This window comes from Equus caballus, chromosome 23, assembly GCF_041296265.1.
Source record: "Equus caballus isolate H_3958 breed thoroughbred chromosome 23, TB-T2T, whole genome shotgun sequence".
Taxonomy (NCBI): Eukaryota; Metazoa; Chordata; class Mammalia; order Perissodactyla; family Equidae; genus Equus; species Equus caballus.
The window spans coordinates 62,564,286-62,591,302 of NC_091706.1; the positions used below are offsets into that span (position 1 = coordinate 62,564,286).

A 27,017-nucleotide genomic window follows, 5' to 3' on the forward strand; every position below is an offset into this window, starting at 1 on the left:
AGACAGAAAATCAACAGGGGAATAGTTGAATTAAACAAAAAACTAGCCCGGATGGACTTAATAGATAGATCTAGAATACTCCATCCAAAAACAGAAGAATACACATTCTTCTCAAGTAGGCATAGAACATTCTCAAAGATAGACCACATATTGGGAAACAAATCAAGCCTCAATAAATTTAAGATTTAAATCATATGAAGTATCTTTTCTGACCATAATGCTATGAAGCTAGAAGTCAACTACAAGAAAAAAGCTGGGAAAAGGAAAAATATGTGGGGACTAAACAACATGCTACTGAATAACCAATGGATGATTGAAGAAGTTAAAGGAGAAATCAAAAAATATCTGGAGACAAGTGAAAATGAAAATACACCATACCAACTCACATGGGATACAGCAAAAGTGGTCTGAGGAGGGAAATTCATAGCATACAGGGTCATCTTAACAAGCAAGAAAAATCTCAAATAAGCGATCTTAAACTACACCTAACAGAACTGGAAAAAGAAGAACAAACAAAGCCCAAAATCAGGAGAAAGTGAGAGATAATAAAAATTAAAGCAAAATGAATGGAATTGAAACCAAAAAAAAAAAAAAAACAGGAGAAAGGATCAGTGAAACTAAGAACTGGTTCTTTGCAAAGATAAACAAAACAGACAAACCTTTATCCAGACTCACTAAGAAAAAAAGAGAGAAGTCTCAAATAAATAAAATTAGAAATGAAAGAGGAGAAACTATAACGGATAGCACAGAAATACAAAGAATTATAAAAGAATACTATGAAAAACTATATGCCAACAAACTGGACAATCTAGAAGAAATGGATAAATTATTAGACTCATACAACCTCCCAAAACTGATTCCAGAAGAAATAGAGACTTTGAATAGACCAATGACAAGGAAAGAGATTAAAACAGTAATCTAAAGCATCCCAAAGAATAAAAGCCCAGGACCAGACAGCTTCCCTGGGGAATTCTACCAAACTTTCAGAGAGGATTTAATACCTATCCTTCTCAAGCTATTCCAAAAAATTAGGGAAGATGGAATGCTTCCTAACACATTCTACGAGGCCAACGTCACTCTGATACCAAAGCCTGACAAGGACAACACAGAAAAGGAAAACTACAGGCCAATATCGCTGATGAACATAGATGCAAAAATCCTCAACAAAATATTGGCAACCCGAATACAGCAATACATCAAAAAGATCATACATCATGATCAAGTGGGATTTATACCAGAGACACAGGGATGGTTCAACATCCGCAAATCAATCAATGTGATACACCACATTAACAAAATGAGGAATAAAAACCACATGATCATCTCAATAGATACAGAGAAAGCATTTGACAAGATCCAATGGCCATTTATGATAAAAACTCTTAGCAAAATGGAGATAGAAGGAAATTGCCTTAACATAATACAGGCCATATATGACAAACCCACAGCCAACACCATACTTAATGGGGAAAAACTGAATGCCATCCCTCTGAAAACAGGAACAAGACAAGGATGCCCACTATCACCACTCTTATTCAACACAGTACTAGAGGTTTTGGCCAGAGTGATTAGGCAAGAGAAAGGAATAAAAGGAATCCAAATAGGGAGTGAAGAAGTGAAACTCTCACTGTTTGCAGATGACATGATCTTATATATATAGAAAACCCTAAAGAATCCATTGGAAAACTATTAGAAATAATTAACAACTACAGTAAAGTGCAGCAGTACAAAATCAACTTACAAAAATCAGTTGCATTTCTGTACTCTAACAACGAACTTATAGAAAGAGAACTCAATAATACAATTCCATTTACAATCACAACAAAAAGAATAAAGTACCTAGGAATAAATTTAACTAAGAAGGTGAAGGACTTATGCAATGAAAATTATAAGACGTTATTGAAAGAAATAGATAATGACATAAAGAGATGGAAAGAGATTCCATGCACATGGATTGGAAGAATAAACATAGTTAAAATGTTCATACTACCCAAAGCAATCTACAGATTCAATGTAATCCCAATCAGAATCCCAATGACATTCTTCATGGAAATAGAACAAAGAATCCTAAAATTCATATGGGGCAACAAAAGACCCCGAATAGCTAAAGCAATCCTGAGAAAAAAGAACAAAGCTGGAGGCATCGCAATCCTTGACTTCAAAATACACTACAAAGCTATAGTAATCAAAACAGCATGGTACTGGTAAAAAAAAAAGAAAAAAGACACACAGATCATTGGAACAGAATTGAAAGCTCAGTAATAAAACCACACATCTACAGACAGCTAATCTTTAACAAAGATGCCAAGAACATACAGTAGAGAAAGGAAAGTCTCTTCAATAAATGGTGTTGGGAAAACTGGACAGCCACATACAAAAGAATGAAAGTAGACCATTATCTTTCGCCATACACAAAAATTAACTCAAAATGGGTCAAAGACTTGAAGGTATGACCTGATACCATAAAACTCCTAGAAGAAAATATAGGCAGTACACTCTTTGGCATCAGTCTTAGAAGGATCTTTTCAAATACAATGTCTACTCGGGCAAGGGAAACAAAAGAAAAAATAAACAAATGGGACTTGATCAGACTAAAGAGCTTCTGCAAGGCAAAGGAAACCAGGAACAAAACGAAAAGACAATCCATCAAATAGGAGAAAATACTTGCAAATCGTATTTCCGACAAGTGGTTAATCTCCAAAATATATAAAGAACTCATACAACTCAACAACAAAAAAATGAACAACCAGGTCAAAAAATGGGCAGAGGATATGAACATTTTTCCAAAGAAGATCTACAGATAGCCAATAGGCACATGAAAAGATGTTCAACATCACTAATCATTAGAGGAATGCAAATCAAAAGTACAATGAGATACAGCCTTATACCCGTTAGAATGGCTATAATCACCAAGACAAAAAATAACAAATGTTGGAGAGGATGTGGAGAAACGGGAACCCTCATCCACTGCTGGTGGGAATGCAAACTGGTGCAGCCACTATGGAAAACAGTATGGAGATTTCTCCAAAAATTAAAAATAGAACTACCATACGATCCAGCTATCCCACTACTGGGTATTTATCCAAAGAACTTCAAATCAACGATTCAAAGTCACTTATGCACCCCTATGTTCACTGCAGCATTATTCACAATAGCCAAGATGTGGAAGCAACCCAAATGCCCACTGATTGATGATTGAATAATGATGATGTGGTATATATGTACAATGGAATACTTAGCCACAGAAAAAGACAAAATCGTCCCATTTGCAACAAAGCAAACGGACCTTGAGGGTATTACGTTAAGCAAAATAAACCACAACACGGTATGATTTAACTCGTGTGTGGAAGATAAACTAACACATAGACATAGAGAACAGATTAATGGTTACCGGAGGGGAAGGGGGTTGGGGAGTGGACATAAGGGGTAAAGGGGCACATATATATAGTAACTGACAAATAACAATATGCAACTGAAATTTCACAATGTTATAAACTTTATGACCTCAATAAAATTTTTCTTAAAACTGACATCTGAATTCAGTATTCTTAGCCTAATTTTCAAACTATTCAAGTGCCCGTTCTGTAAATCCAAAGAACCACTACAAAAGGTAAACAGGGTTTGAGAGGGTGTAGACCAGGGGACAGAGGGGATAAAAGACGGGTGTGGGAGGGGAATTACTTTTCACTGTTTATACACTTCTGCATGCTTAGAAATTTTTCAGCTTTATGGAGGTATAATTTACCTACAGTAAAATCCATCCATGTTTAAGTGCATAGTTTACTGAGTTTGGGTCATGTATATAATAATGTAATCACATAGCCACTCAATCAACCATACCACAGTTCCAGCACTCTGAAAACTCCCCGCTGCTCTTTCATGGTCAATCCCCTCCTCCGCCAGTGCCCTGGCAACCGCTCAGCTGCTCTCTGGCGTGATTGTTCTGCATTTTCTAGAATGTCTTACAAACGAAATCAGACAGTACGTAGCATTTGACCCATATGCTTAGTATCTTTTTAAAATTCATCCACCTTATTGCATGCATTAATATTTCGTTCCTTTTTATGGATGAGTAATAATCCATAGTATGGATTTATAATCATTTGTTTATCCTTTCACCAGTTGATGGACGCTTGGGTTGTTTCCAGTCTGAGGCTGTTATGAATAATGCTGTTGTCAATATTTGCATGTAAGCCTTTGTGTTGCACCCTTTAAATTTTGTTCCAGATACATGTATTCCCATTTTTAAAATTAGGATGTGGAAGAATCACCTTTCTGAGTAAGTGGAACCTGGAATAAATGAATATAATTACCATTTGAATGACCAAGATTTATATAACTTCTCTCCCCATGCAATACTTGGTGTCTTACTGTGTACTGTGTATGTAAATACACAAGAACTATGCAGCTTTCTCTAAACAAGATCTCCCCAGCAGGTAAGATCAAATCTTCATGACGATGTAAAATGCTTCCCTGTGGACTTAAGGACATTTGATTTTCTTTTTTTTTTTTTTTTAATAAATTTCTGGTTTTTTTTTTTTTTTTTTAGATTTTATTTTTTTCCTTTTTCTCCCCAAAGCCCCCCAGTACATAGTTGTGTAGTCTTCGTTGTGGGTCCTTCTAGTTGTGGCATGTGGGATGCTGCCCCAGCGTGGTCTGATGAGCAGTGCCATGTCCGCGCCCAGGATTCGAACCAACGAAACACTGGGCCACCTGCAGCAGAGTGCACGAACTTAACCACTCAGCCACGGGGCCAGCCCCAGGACATTTGATTTTCTTTAAGAAATAATCGTTTATGGCTCCTTGCGACAACATGTAGGGGATGGGAATCCATGCATCTGGAACAGAAGAATACATAAATTCAAATACAGGCAAAATTAATCTAGGGAGGCAAAAGTCAGGTGAGTGATAGCCTCTCGCAGGGGTCAGTGGTGATGACAGGTGCAGGGAGGAGGGGTGGGCGGGGCTGTGATGGAGTCTCAGGATGCTGGAACTGTTCTCTCTCTTCATCTGGGTGCTGGTTCTGTGAGGGGATACATAGATAAAAATGCATCAAAATGTGCAATTAAGATTAGTGCCCTTTACTATACGTATGTTTACCTCAATAAAAAAAGTCAAAAGCAAATAATAATAATAATAAAATTTTTTAATCTTGGGTCAAATGAGATCATACGTATGACTGCCTGGCATTATACCTGGCACATAATAAGTAGTGCTTAATAGATGTTCATTTCTTTCCCTTGCTTTCATCACCAAGGGAAATGTTTGGCACAATGTTAACATTACAATCATGGAGTTTAAATGTTCTCTTTTTCTGTTTTTTTGGCCTGCCTGGGGGGGGGGGGTGGTCACATTGTCTCCCCTGCAAACAGGTGCGTCGTGGGCTATGGGGGAGGTGCTGGGCGGGATTTCCATACATCCTGTCTTGCCTTACTCCGGTGGATCCCAGCGCGAACTTTCAGCTGGACGTTGGGCTCGTGTGGAATCTCGAAGGTCTTGCACAGTCACCAGGTCCGGGGCCGTGCTTGCTACTTCTCCAGCGTGGAGGCTCCCACTGACCTTGGGCACCCCAGATACCATCATGTCTGAAAACACATGAAACAATGGCACCCCTGAGTCAACTAAAGCAGACTGATTTTTTAAGGCTTGCCATCCCAAACCTTTACCTGGACCTTCCCGTGCAGCTTGGAAAGTTCACGTAGGGCATAGGGTCCAGAAAAACTTCCAGGAATGGGTCTTTGAAAGCAAAAGTCTCCATGTTTGGGTGATTTGGACACGAACTGATCCAGTAAATCTTTCTGGTCCCACGACGTGAATAGATCGCCTCTTGGCAGCTGCTGTCAATGCTCCTTAAGTTCACGTAGCATTGTTCTGGAACAGCCTTGTCCTCTCATACTCAGTTTCAAGACAATAAAGAGAAAGAGTTTGGGGCAACCAGCCACATTTGAGTCAATTTCTTATGTCTGCCTTCACATCAAGAATAGGGACTCTGGGCCAAAGCTACTGAGGGTCACAAGAAATAATGAACTGATGTATCAAATGTTAATTCTTTGACTTCCACAAGACCATTTATGCAGTGAGAGGGGTACTTATGGAATAGTAGCCCAGTAGCTTGGAAGAGCAGCAGGGCTTCCAAAGATATGGAAAATTCAGAAAGATCAAGTCCTGGGCTCAGTGTGAACAAAATGGATTTCCTGGCTCAAAGATGAATGACCTGTCTTGAAAAGCTGACCTTCTTTAGAGAAATGTGACAAAATATCAGAAGCTGGAAACAGTATAATCTGCAAGTGATTCCCCAGAGTGGGGTCCAGGATGCCAGAGGTTCCTGCAAGAGATCAGCCTGGAGAAATTGGGGGGAAGAAGGCTGACATAGCGAGGCAGCAGGATCAGAACATAGCTGAATCGTAACCGGCATTGATACAAAACAGAATGAGAATTTAGACACGTAGACACCGACCTTGAATGTATGACTACTCTGCTCTGCTGGAGACAATAGCTGATTGTTGGGGATTTTAATTGAAGAAATGATGCTGAATGAAGTTTTAAACCTTTTCTGACACTGTCATTTAAATGGATAGGGAGACACTCTCTGCTCAGCACACCCACTCTATTTCTGCCTTCATACTGAAGGTGCTGCCTGCAGACACCATCCAGCAGACACACACACACACACACATATACACATGCATGGTTGTCATGACAATTGAGGCCTGGTCTAAATAAAATACAGATTGAGGCCATATCTGAATGAAGCCAGTAATTCAGACATTTTGGTAAAAACATTTTTGTTTTGGTGTGGATAAGGGAACTTTTTGTCTGCCCAGTAGCAATAAACATCCATCTGTCTACACAGCAGACAGTGATCCTGCCTAAGTGCTGAATCCTGGGATCTTGAGATACTAAAATTAAAGTGTTGGTATTTAAGGCATCAATTATTCTTCAAAAGCACTCTCTGGATGGGATTTGCCCATCTCTTCTAGGTTCTAACTCACCAGGGGTCATAGGAACTGGACCACAGTAAAAATAAGTGCCAAACCAATCTAGCACAAAGTTCTGGTTTCTGGGAAGTGTTTTTTTGCCCCCCAGGAAACATTTTTGGCCATTTTGTTTTGTGGGAAACATTAGGGTCCACAAATGTCGATCTACCACTGGCTTTTGTTGACTTGTAAATATTCTGAAGCTCAATTTGAATTTGATTATCTCAGCATCTATTGACTCACTTAGGTAGCTACACGTCTAAATTAGAGCCCAAATAATCAGAAAGAGTGAGATACAGCTAACAAATGTGCCTAATTTACAATCAAAGAGAAACTTAGTTCAGTTCATTTCCACAGAGATTTATTGAATGCCTCAGACACCAAGAAAATTATTGTCATTATTAAAAAGCATCTTCTGAGCAATTACTTTATGGTGGACACAGGCTACAGAGAGACACAAAGCTCAGGGAAGTCTATAGATATAGGCCACATCAAGGGCCACACAAGGCAAATACCCACTAGCTAGAAAAGTGGGTGATTAGGAAAGCTTGGGGAAAATGACAAATATTTCATAGGGCAAATGAGACTTGAGCTGAGCCTCATAAAAAGCATAACATTTAAGCACCCTGGGAGTAAAGGAGGAAATGTTACAGATAAAAGAAGCTGGATGAAAGCATGGGGTGGTTTGGGTGTTGCCCTGTTTGGCGGTGATGTCCTATAGAAGAGCAATGGGAAATAAGGCGGTGTAGTGAAGAGTTCACCTTGACCAGAGAGAGGTCTGGCCTTTGCCCTCAGCTACCAGGAGTTGATCTCTAAGACTCTGGAATGTCCTGCCTGATAGGGGGGTCGTTGATGCTAGGGAGTTTTGGCCACAAACAGTCTAACAATGTGACTCATGATGGGGACCTCGGGGCCACACAGTATCAGTTATGACCTCCAGAAGAACTGATGACTATTGGCTGGCCTGGTTGCATAGTGGTTAAATTTGCACACTCTGCTTCAGTGGCCGGGGCTTTGCAGGTTCAGATCCTGGACACAGACCTACACTCCACTCATCAAGCCATGCTGTGGCAGCATCCCACATACAAAATAGAAGAAGAGTGGCACAGATGTTAGGTCAGCAACAATCTTCCTCACCAGAAAAAAAGAAAGAAGAAGAACTGATGACTAAAGGTATTAACCCAACATCTGGGAGTAGCTGGAGTCTAAATAAAGGTCAGCCATGTGAGCAGTATGTGATGGAGCCCCAATAAAAACTCTGGACACCAGAGGCTTGAGTGAACTTTCCTGGTTGGCAATATGTTATGTGTATTGTCACACATGGTGACTGCAAGGAGGTGACGCTGTCCATGACTGCATGGCTCCATGGAGACAGAATGCTGGGAGCTCTGCATTTGGACCCCTCCTGGACTCTGCTCCATGAGTCTCTTCCCTTGGCTGATTTTCACTTGTATCCTTTTGCTGTAATAAAAGTGTAATACTAAGTGTATCACTCCTGAGTTCTGTGAATATTTCCAGCAAATTATCAAACTTGAATGTAATTGTGGGGACTCCCAAATTCGTAGCCAGCTGGTCCGAAGTGAGCATGGTCCTGGGAGCACTGAACCTGTGCTTGGTGTCTGAAGTGAGGGCAGTCTTGTGGGGACTGCTCCCTCAGACCGTACAGTTGGCAAGACTCATGGCAAAGGCTGAGGAAGTCAGTTACGTGGGGCACTGCCTGCAAGCCTGGAGACTTTGGAAATGACGCTGCAGGCAACTAAGTTCTTGAGCAAGGGAACAAGATAAGCATAGTTTCATCTCACAATAGTGTAAAAGACAGAGGCTAGGAGACTAGTCAGGGGACTGCTTTTGTCTAGATGTAGGAAGATGAAGTCTGGATCAGGGCTAAGGCTAAGAAAGGGATGGGTCGTGTGAAGAAAAATGTTTGTTGAGAGCATGTGTGTGCCGGGCATCATAAGTACTCTGCACCCTTTTTGCTTTGCTTTGTTTTGCCTTTAAAAAGAAAATGTGCACAGGGGGGGCTGGCCCCGTGGCCGAGTGGTTAAGTTCGCTGGCTCCGCTGCAGGCGGCCCAGTGTTTCGTTGGTTCGAATCCTGGGCGCGGACATGTCACTGCTCGTCAGACCACGCTGAGGCAGCGTCCCATGTGCCACAACTAGAGGAACCACAACGAAGAATACACAACTATGTACCGGGGGGCTTTGGGGAGAAAAAGGAAAAAATAAAAATCTAAAAAAAAAAAAAAGAAAATGTGCACAGGGGCCGGCCTGCTGGTGTAGTGGCTAAATTCTCCCACTCCACTTTGGCAGCCTGGGGCTTGCGGGTTCGGATCCTAGGTGTGGACCTATGCACTTCTCATCAAGCCACGCTGTGGCAGTATCCCACATACAAAATAGAGGAAGGTTGGCACAGATGTTAGTTCAGCGACAATCTTCCTCAAGCAAAAAAAAAAAAAAGAGGGAGATTGGCAACATATGTTAGCTCAAGGCCAGTCTTCCTCACCAAAAGAAAAAAGAAAAAACGTTTATGGTCCCTGGTTTATTATCATTTAGTCACACACACACACTTTAAAACACACTCACGCAGTCACAAAATACCCAAACATCAGGAATTAGAAAGGCTTAAAACAAGGGGCTCACAGGCTGAAAGACTATCCTAGGCTTCAGAACAAAACAACACCAATCAACTGTTGAAAATGGCTTTGATCAAAACACAAAGACGTTTTGTTTTTAATGGGAAAGATTTAGGGACAAGAGGTAAGCTTGTGCTGCCTGAGGCAGGGCCTGGCTTCTCTCCATATCTTCTAATGCTCCAAACAATCTTGCAAGGTGGCCAATGTTATTATCCCCAGTTTACAGATGAAAAAACTGAAGCCCAGAGAGATTATTTAATCTGCCCCAAATCACCCAGCTGGCAAGTATCAGAGCAGAGATTTGAACCCAGCTCGAACCTGATTGCAGAGCCCTATCCGTAACCATCCTGTTGCATGAGCTCTACCTCATGCAAGATGCTGTGGTGAAAGGATCAACAGTATTTTCTGGCCAACTGGACATGAGAGGAGAAAGTCAGGAAGAGTAGAGGACGGGTCCACGGTTTAGCACCTTGATAAAGAGAAAGATGTGGATGCCCCTACGGCCCGGTACTTCTATTTCACCATGAGCAAAAAGGACACAAGCCCAGGAGATCTGAGGCATGGGCCCAAATGTGCCACTAACAAAGGGAGCTTCACTAAGTCACTTAACTTTCCTTGGCCTCAGAGTCTTCAGTGGGAATCAACCCCTAAATTTGCTGCCAGCTGTGAGAAGCAGCACAGTGAGCAGCCAGAAGCACGAGCTCTAGAATCAGGCAGGTCTGAGTCCTGCCTCTGCATTTACGAGCTCTGCGACCTTGGGCGAGTAACCGAGCCTCAGCATTCTCATCTGGGAAATAGGGATTATAAGATCCAGGTCACAGGGCTGTTGTGAGGATATTTACTGTAATGAAACAATCCATGTGGAGCCCTCAGCGCAATGCCCGGCATATGACTAAGCATTTGGTACCTGGTGGATTTATTGTTCGTATTCCAGCTCTAACAAGCTATGAGATAACACAGAGCTTGATAGCCCTGATCCTGCCGTTCCAAATAATTCCACTGGCCAAATTCAAAGGTGAACAATTAATTTATCAATCCTTCTCAATAAAGGTGTAAAAGAAACTAACATTTTTCAGCTGCCCTCATGCAGACATACATCCTGTATTCTACTGTGACGGTCGTTGTTGTCCGGAGTGTGGTGATACATGCGATCATTATAGGAGTTCACACCGACACATAACCAGGTTGTGCAACAACAATAAAACAGACAACATTCGAGAAAGGAGGCTCAGCACCACAGCGGACCTGATCAAAACTCAAGCGAACCAGCACCTCCCTAAAGTGGAACTAAGCAGAACCTTGGTTACAATGAGGTCCTAGATGCCCAAGTACTTAAGCCATTTTTCGTCAACTCCAAGCAAAATTTACTTAGAATTTAGCCGAAGGATTACTTCGATTTTCTTTTTTTCCCTTCCATAGCAGCCAACAGAGATAGTATTATGACCTCATCCACATTTCTGTATAATGAGCTTACCCTTGGTGAATGAAGGAAAATCCCTTAAATCTGGGGATTATTGCAAATCAGCATCCATGCTTACTATGTACCTCATGCCCTATATTTACCCATTAACTGAGATCTGTTCAAAAGCATCATGTGTGGGTCTAAACGCCTGTGCATTGGTTCTAAATTAGAGGCCCAGGGAAGAAAAACCCAACCAGGGATAAAAGTGAAATGCAGATCAAATGCGGTTTAATTACACGGTCATGTATGATAGTAACTTTAATTTCAGAATGCGGTGTTTTCCAGTAATGAGAGGAAACACAGGGAACGGTACGAGCACACTAGTTTCATCAACATTAACCTCATGATGCAGCATTTTCCAGCAATGAACAGAAAGAAAAGGGGCTGGGTGAGTTGCAGTGAAGTCTGCAGGGGCCTGCGTGAGCGCAGGTCAGGAAGGAAGGTGAAGTGGGAGAGTGTCAGTCCCCGTCAACATGGTCACTGGTCCCTGTCCTTCTGTTTATCACTAGACTATAAGGTCCCTGAGGGTAGAGATCTCGTCTGCCAAATGAAGCCCTATAACCTCCAGAGCTCAATGCAAACTCAATGTCCTCTGCATACTGGATTCCTAATAATTATGCATTGAACAGACGAATTGTAAATATTTTCTAAATCTATTTTCAGTTTGCCTGATGCCTAATGAAACATTTCCTTGTTCCCTTCTCAATTTAGACAGTTACAACTGAAATCAGCAATTGCAATGATTATTGATATCATTTCATCTAATGATTGTTCTGTGTTTTCCACCTCATCTTTCAGGATTCACCTCCTTCCCTCACTGGCTCTGGAGAACAGGAAATATCAGTGTGAATAAATGGGGCTTAGAAGTCATTGAGCTAAGTGCCCGAGACGCTGACCGTAAAAATAAAAGTATAAAACCAGTTTGTTTCCCTTATGATTGAACCAAGATGGCTCGAATCGAATCAGTGGACGTTTTCTGGGTGCCCACTATGAGAAAAGCCACAGGTACCACAGAGGCTGCGAAGAAGATTTGCTTCCTAAGAGCTTATGACCTAGGAAAGGTAGAATTTTTATATAAATTATTAGCTTCCGTTCATTCCTAGCTTTGCTCCCGCTGTAGTTTAATATTATTCCACTCAAAGGGAATGCCCATCCATCAGTAACCACTCACACGCGTCTCCGAACCTCCGATCGGCTCCTCCTTGTGGACACAACGATCTATAACGTCACCAAAGGTGATATGCGGCTTGCGCAGGAAGTCCGTCGTCGTCCCCCACCCCCCCCCCCCCCCACCCCCGCCCCCGTGCAGCGAGCTGGCCCTGGAAAGCTGAGCGAAGCCCACGAGGTCGCTGGAAAAGGGCAGTGAGGTAGGAAAAGGCTCAATCGGGCAAACATAAGTGGCAAGACCTGATTAAGCAGTGGCACCTCCTCGGTCAGCACAATCCTTTGAAGCTCTCAGAATTCTGAGCCAGGTTGGCTTTTTGTGTTCAGTTTTGGGTTTGGGGTTTGGGGGCTTTGTTTTTTGGTTTGCTTAGCTTTGTTTTCGACAGTGTCGGCATATTCAAAGCTAGCGCCGCTTGTTTGATGAGACTCTGCCCCTTAACATGTGGACTCACCCTGTTTCTGTCCATCAGGCGAGCGGGTTTATGTAAGAGATTTACCTAGATTGAGACGCTGTGCAAAGCTCCGCTAGAGAAGTCCCAGGTGGAGGTGAAATCGCGTGCCAGGTATCTTGACTGCTACCTACAATCTCCATCTCTTATTTCTTGGTTATTGATGGGGCTTGCATTTCTTCCAATAAATTGCTTTGAGTTTATCCTAGACCCTGCTGGGAAGAGGCTCTCCTGCCTTTCCCCCCACCCTCGGAGAGAGTCTCCGTCAACCACAGGGCAGGGCCTGAGCGTGTCTTTAAACTCTGTGCTGCTCACTTTCTCCACCTGTAAGACAGGGACGGTCCCTGGACCCCCAGCCAGGCACTGACCGCGCGGAGCGCCTGCCCCAAACCGCTCGTGTGCAAATCGTTTAGAATGTTTCAACCTCACAGCTTACAACTTCGATGGATGGGGTTTCCTTTGAGCTTTCAAAACTCGCCCCCACGCAAGACAGCCTCACTTCTGCCTCATCGCTGGGGCGGCCGTTATAGCCTTTGTTATGGAAGGGAAGAACTATAGGCCTGTTTACTTCAGATTTTAAAACGCGTTCCCTGAAGTGAAGTATACCTTTCTAAAGCAATTTCCCGCTGTTTTTGCTAAACCAGATGCCTTTTAGCTCTAAGAAATTGATTTAAGATAAAAAAATAAATAAGTGGTGGGGGTGGAGGCAGTTAACCAAGTCCCAGGGCCGGGCCTCGTTAACAGCGAGCCCCAGCTGAGCTCCTGCCGCTCCACTCGGCAGCGCGCGTTTTCTTATTTTGCAGATGTTATCTACTCTCCAGCTACTAGCAGTCATGCACAAATTCTTTCATACTGTCTTCTGCTCCATCTCTCTGCCTTTTGAGTTGAAATCCTAACTCCAGTCATGCTCATTTACCTGAAAAAGATGGCGGCACTCCAGTACCTCTGAGGTTGGCAGGTCACCCTGGTCTCAGGGCGTCATCCCTTGTTTGGGAACATGCCTGTTTTCAGGTGTGAATTAGGACAGTTAATTGTCCTCAAGGAAAGGGATGCACCGGGTCCGATCTTCATGTCTGTAGCATCATTTGTCAACCGTTGGCGCCCTCAATTGTTCTCTCCTCCATACACAGTTGTAGGGTACTGTTCACATTCTTGGCCTGGACATAATGGATTTGTACCAAGTCGAGCACATTCCCTAACCAGGCTCCCCTGACACCAGTGTGGAGATGGGCTCACAGGTGCTGTCAGGGTAGAGAAAGAAGGAGAGTTGGCACTGGGGTTTCCTGACAGAGCACTGGTCACTGGCACTGGGCTCTCCTGACCGAGCACTGGTCACCGAGACTGACGCCTCCACTAACGAGCACCAGACCAGGGACGCTCAGCGTGAGGGAAGCAGGCCCAGCTGCCGGCCCGCAGGGATCTGCAATGTAGCTGCTGTGAGCTGCGAGCAGCATCGTTAGCCCAGAGAGTTCCTGGGCTTTGCACCTGGTGGGGTATAGTGGGAACTTTTGTCCCCAAGAGCAGGCTGTGACCTTCTTCACGGGGAGTTTTTATGAGCAATTTTACCCAGCCTCCTCTAGTCTTGGGGATTAAAACTCTAAAGTTATTTGAATCTTGAGGCTGTTGGAAGAAGCAAACCAAGATCTCCATTCTGGCTACAGGGTAAAAACAATCAGAGTGATTTACTGGGCACATTTGGCACTCCTTTCACTTGCAGGAAGCTGGGGACCCCCCTGGAGCGATAAAAGATGAATATTTATTGGAGTCTAATAATAGTGGGAAAATCAAACTGTATTTTTTCAGTAAAAGAAATAGGGTGATATTTTTGTATTTCCCTCAGGAATTTCTGTCTCGATAGGCCACTTTTGATATACATATTCATAATCTAGCCCAGTAAGATGCTAAATACTTCTAAATGCAGCATCATCTGGCTATCTAGCTATTTCTTGTATTCATTGTTAATTGAAGAATATAAAATGTGGTCATGTTTCCAATCAGTATCTACAGAGCACCTATCATGTCCCAGGCACTGGGCTAGGCACTGGGGATGCACAAATGAACAAAATTCAGTCCCCTCACACAATAAGAACACACAATCCTGCTGGATAAACAGAAGTATATACAATTAATCACGTATGTGTCCTGGTTAAATGCACGACTCTGGCTTCCTCTGGCCAGGAGAAGGTTTAAAGGGTTCCACAGGAAGTATTGATTCTCTCGGCTCAAAGAGGGACTGTTTCAGGAAGACTTGGAAGGTTACTCAGCCCAGCAAAAGGAAGAGAGTAACTCCTCTGTGTGCATGGAGCAGGACAGACAAGGACTCCAAAAGCTTATGAAAATAAACCCCTCAGATGCCCTTGACTCTTCATTCTTGAGCCCTCATTGAGAATATAGATGAAAACATGGGTCCTCCCCTAGAAATGCACATATACACCCAATCATGCTTGCAATTTCAAGGATTCATGGACTACCTGAACCCTGTACTTGGTCTGCCTAGGGCACCAAATTTAGATGAGTGGACCAAAGAGCCAACAACGATAGTCTATGGCATTCAATGACATCAATATTTAGGGATGAAAAAGCATCTAAGGGACACCAACCAGAGAAGAGCCATTGAAGGAAACTGTGGCGCCATCAGAGTTAAGTTGGACTGTGGGGGCTGACCATCCAGGGCAGCTTCCTGTGTCATCAGTCACCAGTGGTTGATAATATATCAGTGCAAACGCAACAAGATGGAGAAAATCATATTCACCAAAACTCGTCTAGAAGGGCTTACCATATATGATTGAAATGGAATACTTAGATAATCCACTTGGGAAGGAGAGTGACAGCCCTAAAGGACATGCTCTAAAATAAAAGATCGTCCTCTACCTGCCTCCTAGGGAAGGCAGCACAGATTAACTACGAGAGTTTTATTTTTGCTGAGTAAGTTTTGTAGATTTGGGGCCAAAGCTGAACTGCTTGGGGTCAGGGTGGGGTGGTGGAACCTGGGAGGCTTCTCTGTCTTCAAACCTACATAGTTAGTGCTCAGCCCCTCCTCTCCATCATCATCCCCATCATCAACGTCATCATCATCACCGACATCATCACTAACACTTATTTTGCTCCAGGCACTGGTCTAAACACTTTACAAGGACTAACTCATTGAATCCTCACAACCACCCTGTGAAGCAGCTATTGTGATCCCCATTTTACAGATGAGGAGGAGTGGGAGAGCTGAGATTTAAACACAGGGAGTTGAGAGCCCTCTTTCTCAGGTACAGTGCGATACTGACAACATTCAAGTAAAACCGTTTTGAAAGGACAGAAAATTTTTGGTCTGTCCAGGGTGCCCGAATGTCTTATTTGAGCCCATGTCGTAAACCTTCCTTGAGTCAGAGTAGATGGAAGGAGAAACAAAGGAGCACAATGTCCTAGAAGCCAAGGGACAAAAAAGGAAAGAGTGATCACTTCACAAAGTTTTCAGAGACAACACCTAGGGAGAGGACTGAAAAGTGACCTGTGTGTAAGTCACAGCCTTGGTAAGGGCAATTCTTACAGAAGGAGAAGGGAAGCCATACTGCCATGGGGTGAGGCGTGAATGAGAAGTAAAAATAAATCATTGAGTATATGCTACCTTTTCAAGAAGTTCTTTAGCTAAGAGAACAGAAAACAAATTTACTTCAGGATAAGAAAGTTCCAATTAAACCCTTCTCCCAATCCCTAACCCCAACTCCTCCCCCCACCTCCCCACCTCACCCTTCTGTAGGAGAACCACCATTCATGGCACTCCTACTAAGAACCAGGCACTAAATTCCTTATATTCATTATCCCGCTTCATTTTCACACTAGCCTTGTTAGAATTATTTCCCTCGTTTTACAGATGAAAATACAGAGGCTCAAAGAGACTGAGTCACACAGCCCAGGAAGCAGAAGAAACCAAATCTGAACTCAGGATGGTCTGACTCCACAGCTCTAGAGATTTCACTTGCATGAAGGAAAGGAGGGCTACATTTACTAGTGAGCCAAGGTGAAGGAGCTAAAGCCAAAGGTCAGCCTGGAGGGACAGGTACAGCGGAGAGAGGAGACAAGTGATGGAGCAAGGTCCTTCAATTCTTTCCCTTTCTACTGGGTCTTTCCTTGAACAATTACATGTCGTATATTTAATAAAAAGCCTGTTGACTCCTGCAGCTACAGCCACACTCTAGTTCCCTTCAGAACAAACTCCTTGAAGGAGTTGCCCATACTTGCTGCCTCTACTTCCTCTTGTCCTATTGTCCCCTGAACACGTTCGAAAGGCTTTTTCTCCTCCATGCGCCACCAAAACTGCGCTTGTTCAGGCAACCAGGAGCCTCCACATTGCCACATCCACTGGTTGATTTAAGAATCAACCTCATCTTACTTGACCAAAACGAGCATTTAACACGGTTGATCACTCCCTCTTGCTGGTGACACTATCCTCATCTGGCTTCTGGGACACCATCTATCTTGATTCCAACTGATCCTTCTCGGTCCCCTTTGCTGGCTTGTCTTCTCCCTCCCTGCGACACTGATGGGCCACAGAGCTCGTGCCTAAGCCTGCCCTTCTTTTTACTTTTTACTTTATCTTCTACTCCTCTGCCCCACTGTCCCACTCCACTGACCCCCATGCTGTCCTTCCAATACACCAGCCATGCTCCTGCCTGTGAACCCCATGTTCCCTCTACCCCTAGATGTCCCTCACTTCATTCAGGGTTCTGACCACACCATAGAAAACAGCAGCCCCAGTTACTCCCTCACTCCTTACACGGCTTCATTTTTCTTCTAGCACGTATCACCACCTGACATATCACGTACGTATTTGTTAGTTTGTCCATTTTCTGTCTTCCTCCACTAGACTATGAGCTCCACATGAGCAGAGACTCAGTCTGTTATGTGTATTGCTGTATTATCTGCCTAGGAAAATGCCTAGCACAAAGTAGGTAATTAATAAGTAGTGGTTCAATGTCTAAATGAAAGGAGGCAGCAAGATGGGATCCAGAACCCAAGTCGAGAGGTTGGTCTTGGAAAGTAGAAGGCACAGCCCTTCCTCTCAGAAAAGAAGAAACAAGAGGAAGATGGGCCTTTGTTTGATAAGTTTAGTGATAGTTGGAGTTGGGGGCATTAGTCACTTTCAGACTTCAGAGGCTGTAATTGGGAAAGAGGGATGGTGGAGCAAGGTGATCCATTGAGAGTGAGGATAGATGAGATTAAGAAAGACTATGAAGAGGGGCTGGCCCTGTGGCCAAGCGGTTAAGTTTGCGTGCTCCGCTGCAGGCGGCCCAGTGTTTCGTTGGTTCGAATCCTGGGCGCAGACATGGCACTGCTCATCAAACCACGCTGAGACAGCATCCCACATGCCACAACTAGAAGGCCCCACAATGAAGAATATACAACTATGTACCAGGGGGCTTTGGGGAGAAAAAGGAAAAAAATAAAATCTTAAAAAAAAAAGAGAGAGAAAGAATATGAAGAAAGGAGTAAAGGTTATGAATTGCCACCAAGACAATTAGGGATAAGTAAAAAGATTGCCACACAGCTGTAGTCTAGGTGGCCCAGAACATCCAGGTCAATGGTTGGAACTCACACACCTGGACCTCAAGATAGTTGGAGGGTTAAAACTCCAGGTTTGGAAATCACTGGCATGTAGGTGGTACTGGAAGCTGGGAGCAGGAGCTAAATTAGCAAGGGCTTAGAACAAGTGAAAAACAGACCAAGGACACACCCCAGAAAATTGTCAACGTCCAAGGTGTGCATGAAGGATGCAGAGGTGCTGAAAAGATGGAGAAGGAGCCTGCTGAGCAGTAGGAGGGGAAGAGGAGAGACAGAGCAGGAAATACAGGCAGGAGAGAGTTTCAAAAAGAGGGAGGAGTCACCAGTGTCAAGTGCCAGAAAGAGATCCAATGGAGGAAAAACAAATTATTCCAGTTGGTTATTAAAGAATTATGGGTTTGGCAATTATCTTGCTCCTAGATGTTTACTGCTTCTGTTGCACTAAAACAATGCTTAGTTTACTTGTTAAACTGCTAATCAGTAGTTTTCCAAGCAGGGCGGCACATTAGAATTCACCAGGGAGCTTTTAAAATACTAATGCCTACATTTTCCCCCTGAATAATTACAGCAAATGTGCGAGAGGTGGGGCCCAGGCATTAGTTTATTATGAAAGCCCCAGGGGATTGTAATGCACAGCCAGGATTGAGAAGTACTATGCTAGGAGAAACTGGGCTTTCTACAATAACTACATGGGGAGCCTCCATCCTAGCACATTTTGGGCAACCCTAGCCCCACCCAACAGGGCAGAGGACAGAAGGCTTTGGTCCTTGGGATAAGGGAAACAATCTCTTGGGATGCTCATGGACCTTGCCTAGGCACCTAAGCCTGGGGATATCATGCTCACTCTCTCTGCCAGGTACCATCTGTTTATTAGCTTCCTTGGTTGGGCAGATTCTTCAAACAAAGATCCTAGTCTATTCACATAATAATAACAGTAACAATAATAGTAATAATCACTGTTGAGCTCTTCATTGTACCAGGTACTTGCTAAGAGCATTACCTGCATTAACTCATTTAATATGACACTCCTATGAAATAGGTGCCATTTTTAATCCTTATTTCATGGGATAAAGAAAGTGAGGCTCATAAGGGACTTGCCAGGAAGCTAGAAAAAGGCAGAGCTGGGACACTAATCCAATTCCGGCTCACTCCAGAGCCCAAGCTCTGAGCCATGTCTACAGCATACTGCTCCACTCCTCTGCTGGGGTTGGAATCCTCTACCTGCCTGAGAGCCTCTCCCGACCCCCCTACCCCACAGCTTCCTAGGAGGACCACTCTCCCAGCTCCACCTCCCCCCTAGGCTGGGCACTTCCTTGTAAGACTCGTGCACAGCTGTCCAAGATCCAGTGCTGACATTAACTCCTTTCCTTGGCATGACAGGTAAAGATTTATCTTCTACCTTTAACCTTTGACACACGTTAACTTCTGTTAAAGGAACTCAGAGTTACCAAAATCCTAATGCAAGTGAAAACTGACCCTTAAAAGTCCACATAAGCAGAACGCAGAATTCTAAAACAAAGATGGAAAATTGTAATTTCCATGGCTTCAGCAATCAGCTCTCAGAAGAGAGCATTCCAGAGAAACAAGTTAAATAGAAATGCATGAGCTAACCAAATCAGTCTTTATTACTGACGTTGTATTTCAATAAGGCATTGCTAACTGTAGAGCAGGCAGTCGGTTTTTTGTTTCTCATGCACTAGGTATTGGGTTCTTTCTGCCACAAGTACTTCCAGGTGTTTGCTTTACTTCTCCATCTAAGCATCCATCACAAAGAGAAATTACTTCATGGGAACACTGTGCTCCCTGTGTGTTAATCTCTGACTCTTTGAAAGCTCCTAGCAAGCAGGAGGGATTTCCACAGGGGGCCCTTGGGCTTATAGTTATCACCCCTTTGGGATCCAATAACCAAACCAGCTATGAGGGGGTGCACCACTGAGACTTGCCCTGAATGTTCTTGTGAATCCACACCTGAATGGGTGCAGTTACTGAGGATTAGGACCCATCTTACCAAAGACATCATCACACCCACTGGACTAGCTTTGTTTGGATTTGTCTTGTATAAGAGTTTCTTTACTATTCAAACATGGGTCTTTGGGATGGGTTGTTTTTCCCTGCACCTCCCAATCAACTGCAGTGATCAAAAGAAACAATCATGCACTGATTCACTGGGGTTCTAAACAGAACTGCAGAACTGAACAATCTGGAATCATCTAGTTCCAGTTTCTCTGTCTTTCTTAACGTTAGCCCCACCACCAGGAAGATTTGGTTGAGCTTTATTTTCAGTAGCTTGAACTACCAAATCAATATGTCTGATTTTTGTTCATTTTACAAATAGGAAATTTGATGATAAAATCCAATATGCTTTCTCAGATCACACGCAATATGCGCTCTTTCAGGAGACCATCTCCAGTTCTGATATGCAACCTGTATCTGCCCCCTTGGACTCATTGATGTAGGATCCCTTTTTCATTTTAAAGGTAAGGAAACTAAAGCCCAGAGATGCCAGGATTCCAGAGGCCTGGGGATTTAAGTTCTTGAGGGCAAATAATGCTATGGCTGGGCTAGAGCAAAGGGCTCTCTAACACCACCGGCTAGTCCTTTCCACTCCACCACTGTCCCATGAACTGTACTTAACCCTTTCAAAGTCACCATTCTCATTTTGTGTTTTAGTAAGTTAATTCCTATCAATGATACAAATTATCAGAAGTGCACACGTGTGACTAAATCCCAAAGTGATGGGTATTATGGCACCATGGCTGCCTCTGTGGATGGGACATGCTGCATGTGAACATGCTTGCTTTATTTTCATCATCAGATGTGTCACTTGGTCTCCATGTTTTTATGGCACCAGAGCTCTTCAGGAAAGCTGGGCTCCCATCTCAAGATCCTGCCACGTCCCTTCCCTATGTTCTTTTTTCTCCATGTCTTCTCCCTAGGAGGCTTCATCTCCATCTATCTCCATCCCCAAATTTCTGTCTCCATATGAGTCTCTGTTCCAAGTTCCTGATTCCAAATGCCTACTGGATCATCTGCACCTGAAGCTGGATTCAGAAAAGCCAGAAAAATGCCAAGAAGTTGTTACTTGAGGCAACAGCTTACCCTTGTTGATATCTCTCTTTCTATGTAACATGAGCTCATGCTCAGTGGATGTGATGGCTTCAGAGTCAGCACTCATCGAGTTCCCCTCCCTCCTCACCGCCTTCCCTCTGCACACTCTGAGGGCAGGGACAGCTATTCCCAGGCTGCCCTGTAATCAGCTCCTCAGGAGGGAGACACAAGGAACGAGGCTCTTCTTCCTGTGGGAGAGGAGAAAAGAAATGAAGAAAAACAAAAACAACTTAGCATTAGAAATAATCCCAACAGAAGCATGTGCCAAACTTTTCCAGAGCAAAATATAACTTAACACCTCTGAAAGCTACCCTCACTTTCCCTGACTTATTAATTCATTTGTTCAACTAGTATTTACCGAGCACCTATCCTGTGCCAACCACATTCTAGGCACCCGGGATACAGCAGGGAGCAAGCGGACCAAGGCCCTGCCCCGGAGAAGCTTGTAGTCTAGAGGGAAGAGATAGACGGCAATCTATGTCAGTTTTTGATAAGACAAGAGAAGAAGAGAGCTTAGGAAAATCAGTCTGTATCAAAGACGGACTGTGGAATCTAAGCCAGGTGAAGAGGAAAGAGGGCTATGGAAGGGAGTGTGGAGGAATCCACTGAGTGAGGCCAGTGAATTGGACGTCCCAGCCTAATACTTTGGTGGAGTCGGGAAACTGAAAAGTAGGAGGTGGATCAAAGAGCAAGATGCTTACATGGACATTGTGGAGGGGATCCAGTTAGGGGTAATGATGATATCTCAGGTGTGATATAGAAAGGGGTAGCTGAGGCAGGTGAATGACAAGATCTTGGGAGAAGATAGAGGTCAAAGACCTGACAGGACAAGTACTGGACACATCATCCTCACAGATATTGAGATCACCCCAAATTATAATGGAAGTAGGGTTGGAGGGAGAGAAACAGCCCAGGGCTGAATCTGTGTTCCTCCACCAGAGAACTAAATGGGACTAAGGGAGTGAGTTAGAGCTTTAAACATGTCCCTCAATCTCTCTGGGTATCAGTTGCCTCATCTGAAAATGAAATGGCACAAATAAATAATCTACAAGGTGACTTCCAGCTAACAGCTCTAGTGTTGGAGGCCCACAAAGGGACAAAGTGAGAGGGTTGATACAACTCCTTGGCCTCCTGACAGGTAAAAAGGGCCAAATTAGCAAGTGTATCAACTTATCTGTTAAACAACATTTAAAATTACACTGTGAATTAGGCTTTCCTTTATGAGATCCACTTGGGAGCCCTTACTAAGTGCCTTAATTAACTAGGAGGGAATGAAAATTCAATTCTGCCACCAATACCTGTCTCTCTCTTCTTTCTACCATGTCATTCTCACCATTCAAGAGCTGACAGTGCTCCTTTCTGATCACATGTGACTTTCTCAACATAGCATTTGAGAATCCATCCTCCTAGACATCCAGTCGTTCCCAGTGCTCCCCAACATGGGCTGATTGACTCTAACAATGGTGGTCTGGCCCTTTACTCCCCACTGCCCCCACAATCCACACCTTCTCTCCCCAAACACGTACACACTGCTGTGGAGGACATGGTGATGTCAGCCTAGTCCCTGCCTTAGACGAGCTCCACATAAGGCTACTGCTCAGTGTAGAAATGACTTTGCTCATCTGCACTTGTCTAAGCGATATGGATGACAAATGGTGACTCGGATGTCCCAATCCCCATGAAGAGTGGTAGTGTGTTGTGTGGTTTTGTCTTCGGTCTTTGTGGGATTACACTTAAATGCATAGTTGATGTTGAAAATTAATTTACTTAAACATAGATTAAAGCTGAGCAGTAACCAGATAACTGGGGGCATGGGAATAGTCTACAAACCCAAATAGTATATTTATTGGTATAACGTAAATTCTCCGTTGCAGTCAAAATGTGCTGATTCCTCTGATCTGAAAGTTGAGGCAGCTTTTCTCACTACATACCTTCATCTCTCCTTCTGTTCCTCTTTGCATTTATTTAAAAGCAGCAAGATCACACGATGATGTTTGATTGTTCTGGTTGAAATTCCCATGTCCCTTAATTTATTTATTACACAGCAGAAGCACATGAAACTACTGGTCAAGGAAAACAATTCCCAAGGTTTTACATTTAAAATAATGAAATGAAAAAGTAATTCCAAAGAACCATACACCACCCTCACGCACCTCCTATTTCTCTTATAGATAATGTCTTTATGACAGTTTTGGTCTCTGTTGATAATGTGTTTAATTTTTGCAATCTGTTGGAATTTATAAACCTGGAGGGAAATTTCTTAAAATAAATAAACAGAACCTAAGGGTGAGAAGAGTTTATTTAAAGACTCCTATCCTGAGGCACAAAATGCACACTTTAACATCATTATGATTAGAATGTGGTCAAATGAAACAAATCCCAAAGGATCCCGTGTTCCAAATGTAGCCAGAGTATTTTTAGCCCTCAACTCAATATGCCTACATTTGGATGGGGGAATTCACTTTAATACCCAGAAGACTTTACAGTGTGGAGTCTTCGTTCAGTGCTCTTTCAAACCAAAAGTATATGCTATTCAAATGTAGACAGACAGATAGATGATAGATAATCAGATAGATAGACAGATAGATAATATGTGTCTCATTCTCTCTTAAACATATATGAAAAATTCAGCCAGAGCATCATTCTCTGGCTAGGGTAGGGTGCACCATTCATTGCTGAGCAATGGAGAAACAGACTGCCTGATGTTTCACTTGAAAATATGATCAATAGAGTCTCACCGAGACTGGGTCGGTTCGTGTGGCAATCTCCAACAAATCGATGGGCTGTGAAAAGACACACAGATCTTTTTGACGTGAAATCCCTCATCCAGAGCAAATTAGGAACCCGCATGGATTGCTCTTCTCTGTGAAATGCGGAGCCACTGTTCGCAGGAACAGTGGAGACGTTGCTTTAGGGGAGCTCAGCTATACCCACATTTGTGAATGCTGTGAGGTCATAATTGTCCAGAAAAAAGCTGAATATTTCTTCCAAATAAATCTGATTCACTTGTACATATGTCACATTTGTTAAATAAAATTGTGTTCATAGACTTGTCTATAATTACAGACTAGAAGTTATGCTATTTACATTACTAATATCCGACACTTTATGGATAACAACCTGAACTCTTTAGTTAGACTCAGTGAGACATCTTGATAGAAATACTTTTCCCAATTCCTCATTTGCCTGTTAATTTTCATTGTGGTGTGATATAAGCATATATGGGTGTTTCATTTTTTCATATTAAAAATTTAAAATTGTCCCAAATTAATTTTATTTAAGGTGTGCACTAGGCATCTAATGCTATTTTTGCCAAATGGTTAGTCAGTTATCATGAATCCTTTATTCAAACAACCTCTCCTTTCCTCACTCACTTGAAATTCCATTTTTAGCAAAAACTAAATTGTCTTATCTGCTTTGGCCAATTCAGAACTATGTCTTCTGATCCCTTTATCTATCCATCCAGGCACTCGTATCATACTAATTTTCTAACTTTTTACTGAAGTATATGTAGAAAAGTGCACAGATCTTAAGTATACAGCTCGATGAATTTTTATGAACTGAACACACTTGTGACACCAGCATCCAGATTAGAAACTGAACACCCCCAGCCCCCCAGAACCCCCCCTCCAGCTCCCGTCCACTCGCTCTCCCCATGCACAGGATAACCACTGTCTGGCCTTCCAACAGCAGAGGTTCACGTGACAATCCATCTACCCATCTGTCTATATTTGTCCTTTGTATAAATGGAGTCATGCAGCAGTATCAAGCTATTTTAATTATTATAATTTTATAATGTTTTAGTCATTTTCTAACTTCTTCTTGGTTAGTCTCCCATAGTTCATGTTGACCTGTGAACTTTATCTGTGCCCTCTGCTCCCAGAAAACAGCAATGATCAGCTTCTGAGAACCTCATAACGTGGTCCCAAATCCACTTCCTTCCATCTTTTCCCCTTTTTTAAATTTGGTTTGTTCATTTGTTTGTTTTGTTTTTATGGCGAAAGCAGAAAGAAGGATGCAAAGCAAGTCGCAGTTTGGCTCATTTCCTTGCTGTCCAGTCCTCTGATGGTTGTCACTTAATCAGAAAAAGGATTCTTAGCAACCAGACTCAGAAGTACGCCCCGCCCCCCGGTGCTTCCAGAGCATTAGGCTTAGAGCTTTATGGCCCCATGATCCACACCCTCCTTCCCCAGACCTCGGCTTCTGTCAGCTGAGAAGTAATCTCCATTCCCAAATGCCTCCTCTGTTAAAGGCCTTTGTCCTTTCTTTCTGAACTTTTAAAACATTTGAACAAAAGAGAATATTTTTTAATTCACCTGCTCAGTGTTCAGTGAATAATTATACTAATGCTAAACTGTTTGTATAAGACTTTCTCTACTGATAGACAACAAACAGCCTGTGTTTCTAAGCTTCCGTCTATAAGATTCCCACATTCAACCCAATGGAGCCACACGAAGTCTACTCATGATGGCACCCTCTCACCCAAAATGTTGCAATTTCATTCTAACCATTTAATTTTTCTCTGAGACAACAGACAAAAATGAAGATTACACTTCTATTACAAGAATATATATTCCAATTTTTTGACCTTCTACTTTTTCTTTAGTCTTATCTGATAATCTGAGATTATGTCTCTAAGAGATCAAAATAGATGTTATATCAAAACTAACCACTTTATGCCTGGAGACACTCTCTTATTATCTTGGAATTGTGAATAATAGCCTTACAGTGCTCATGTTTAACCAACCTTTTATGAATTCACGCAGAGTTCATCAACATTATACTGTTTCATCCCTGAGTCTTCACCCTTGATGCCGCCTCTGCCCTGAGCACCCACAACATGTTGGACAAGTGTGCCTTTGACCTAGTTTTGAATCCCTGCTCTGCCACTCATCAGCTGTGTAACTCACAGATTCCAATGCGATGGAGATGAAAACAGCGTTTACTTCACAAGCTTGATGAACGGATTAAATGAGGTCATGACATAGAGCATAGAACCTGGCAGGTGTGTGCTAATAATTGTCAGCTATTTTCATTATTATGATTCATATAATTCCCTTAGCTCCTCCTATTCATCTCTAGTATCCAGAACTCACCTCTCTCTGAGCAATTATCACCCTTGTGTTCATTGGCTTACTCCTCTAATTCCATCTATTCCCCAAGGGCAGAACCGGTCTTATTTGATTTTTTATTCCTAGTGTGCAGAACTGTGCCATGCTCAGAATAAGACTTCATTAAGGATAATTAAAGGAAGAAGGGCTAATGGATGGAGAAAGGGAGTAAAAAGACCAAGGACCACCTGTACACCTCTCCTGGTGCGGCTTGTTCATAATCTGACACGAAATGAGCTTCTGGGGCCAGATACATCTGCTTCAGGCACTGTTGGTATGAACTACAATTCTCATTGGAATTTTCTTTTCTGTACAATTGCAAACCAAAGTCTACCACTAAAGAAAAGAAGTCCATTTTCAAGGAGGATGTACAATCTTGTAAAACTGCTGAGCATCAGAAGCATCATCATCATAATTGACCTAGATGTCATTGTGATTTAAGGTCATGTTAAGTCCCTGAAGAATGGAAAGGACAGAACTCATGGAGAAGTAAAAAAAGCAGAAGAAGAAGAAGAACCTCCTAAGACTGAACTAACTGAGAAGCTTTCTGTGCCTGACCAAACTT

General features: G+C 42.9%; 1 long non-coding RNA gene across 1 annotated transcript in view; it reads right to left on the bottom strand.

Moving 5' to 3' along the window:
* Nucleotides 1-5,353: 5,353 nt before the first annotated feature.
* Nucleotides 5,354-27,017, bottom strand: part of LOC138920431 (uncharacterized) — a 62,162-nt gene continuing 40,498 nt past the window's right edge. The window contains exons 2-3 of the long non-coding RNA XR_011431592.1: nt 21,333-21,529; nt 5,354-5,585 (exon numbers count right to left, since the gene is read on the bottom strand). This is a non-coding gene — a long non-coding RNA (uncharacterized lncRNA). The remainder of the gene's footprint in view (nt 5,586-21,332; nt 21,530-27,017) is intronic.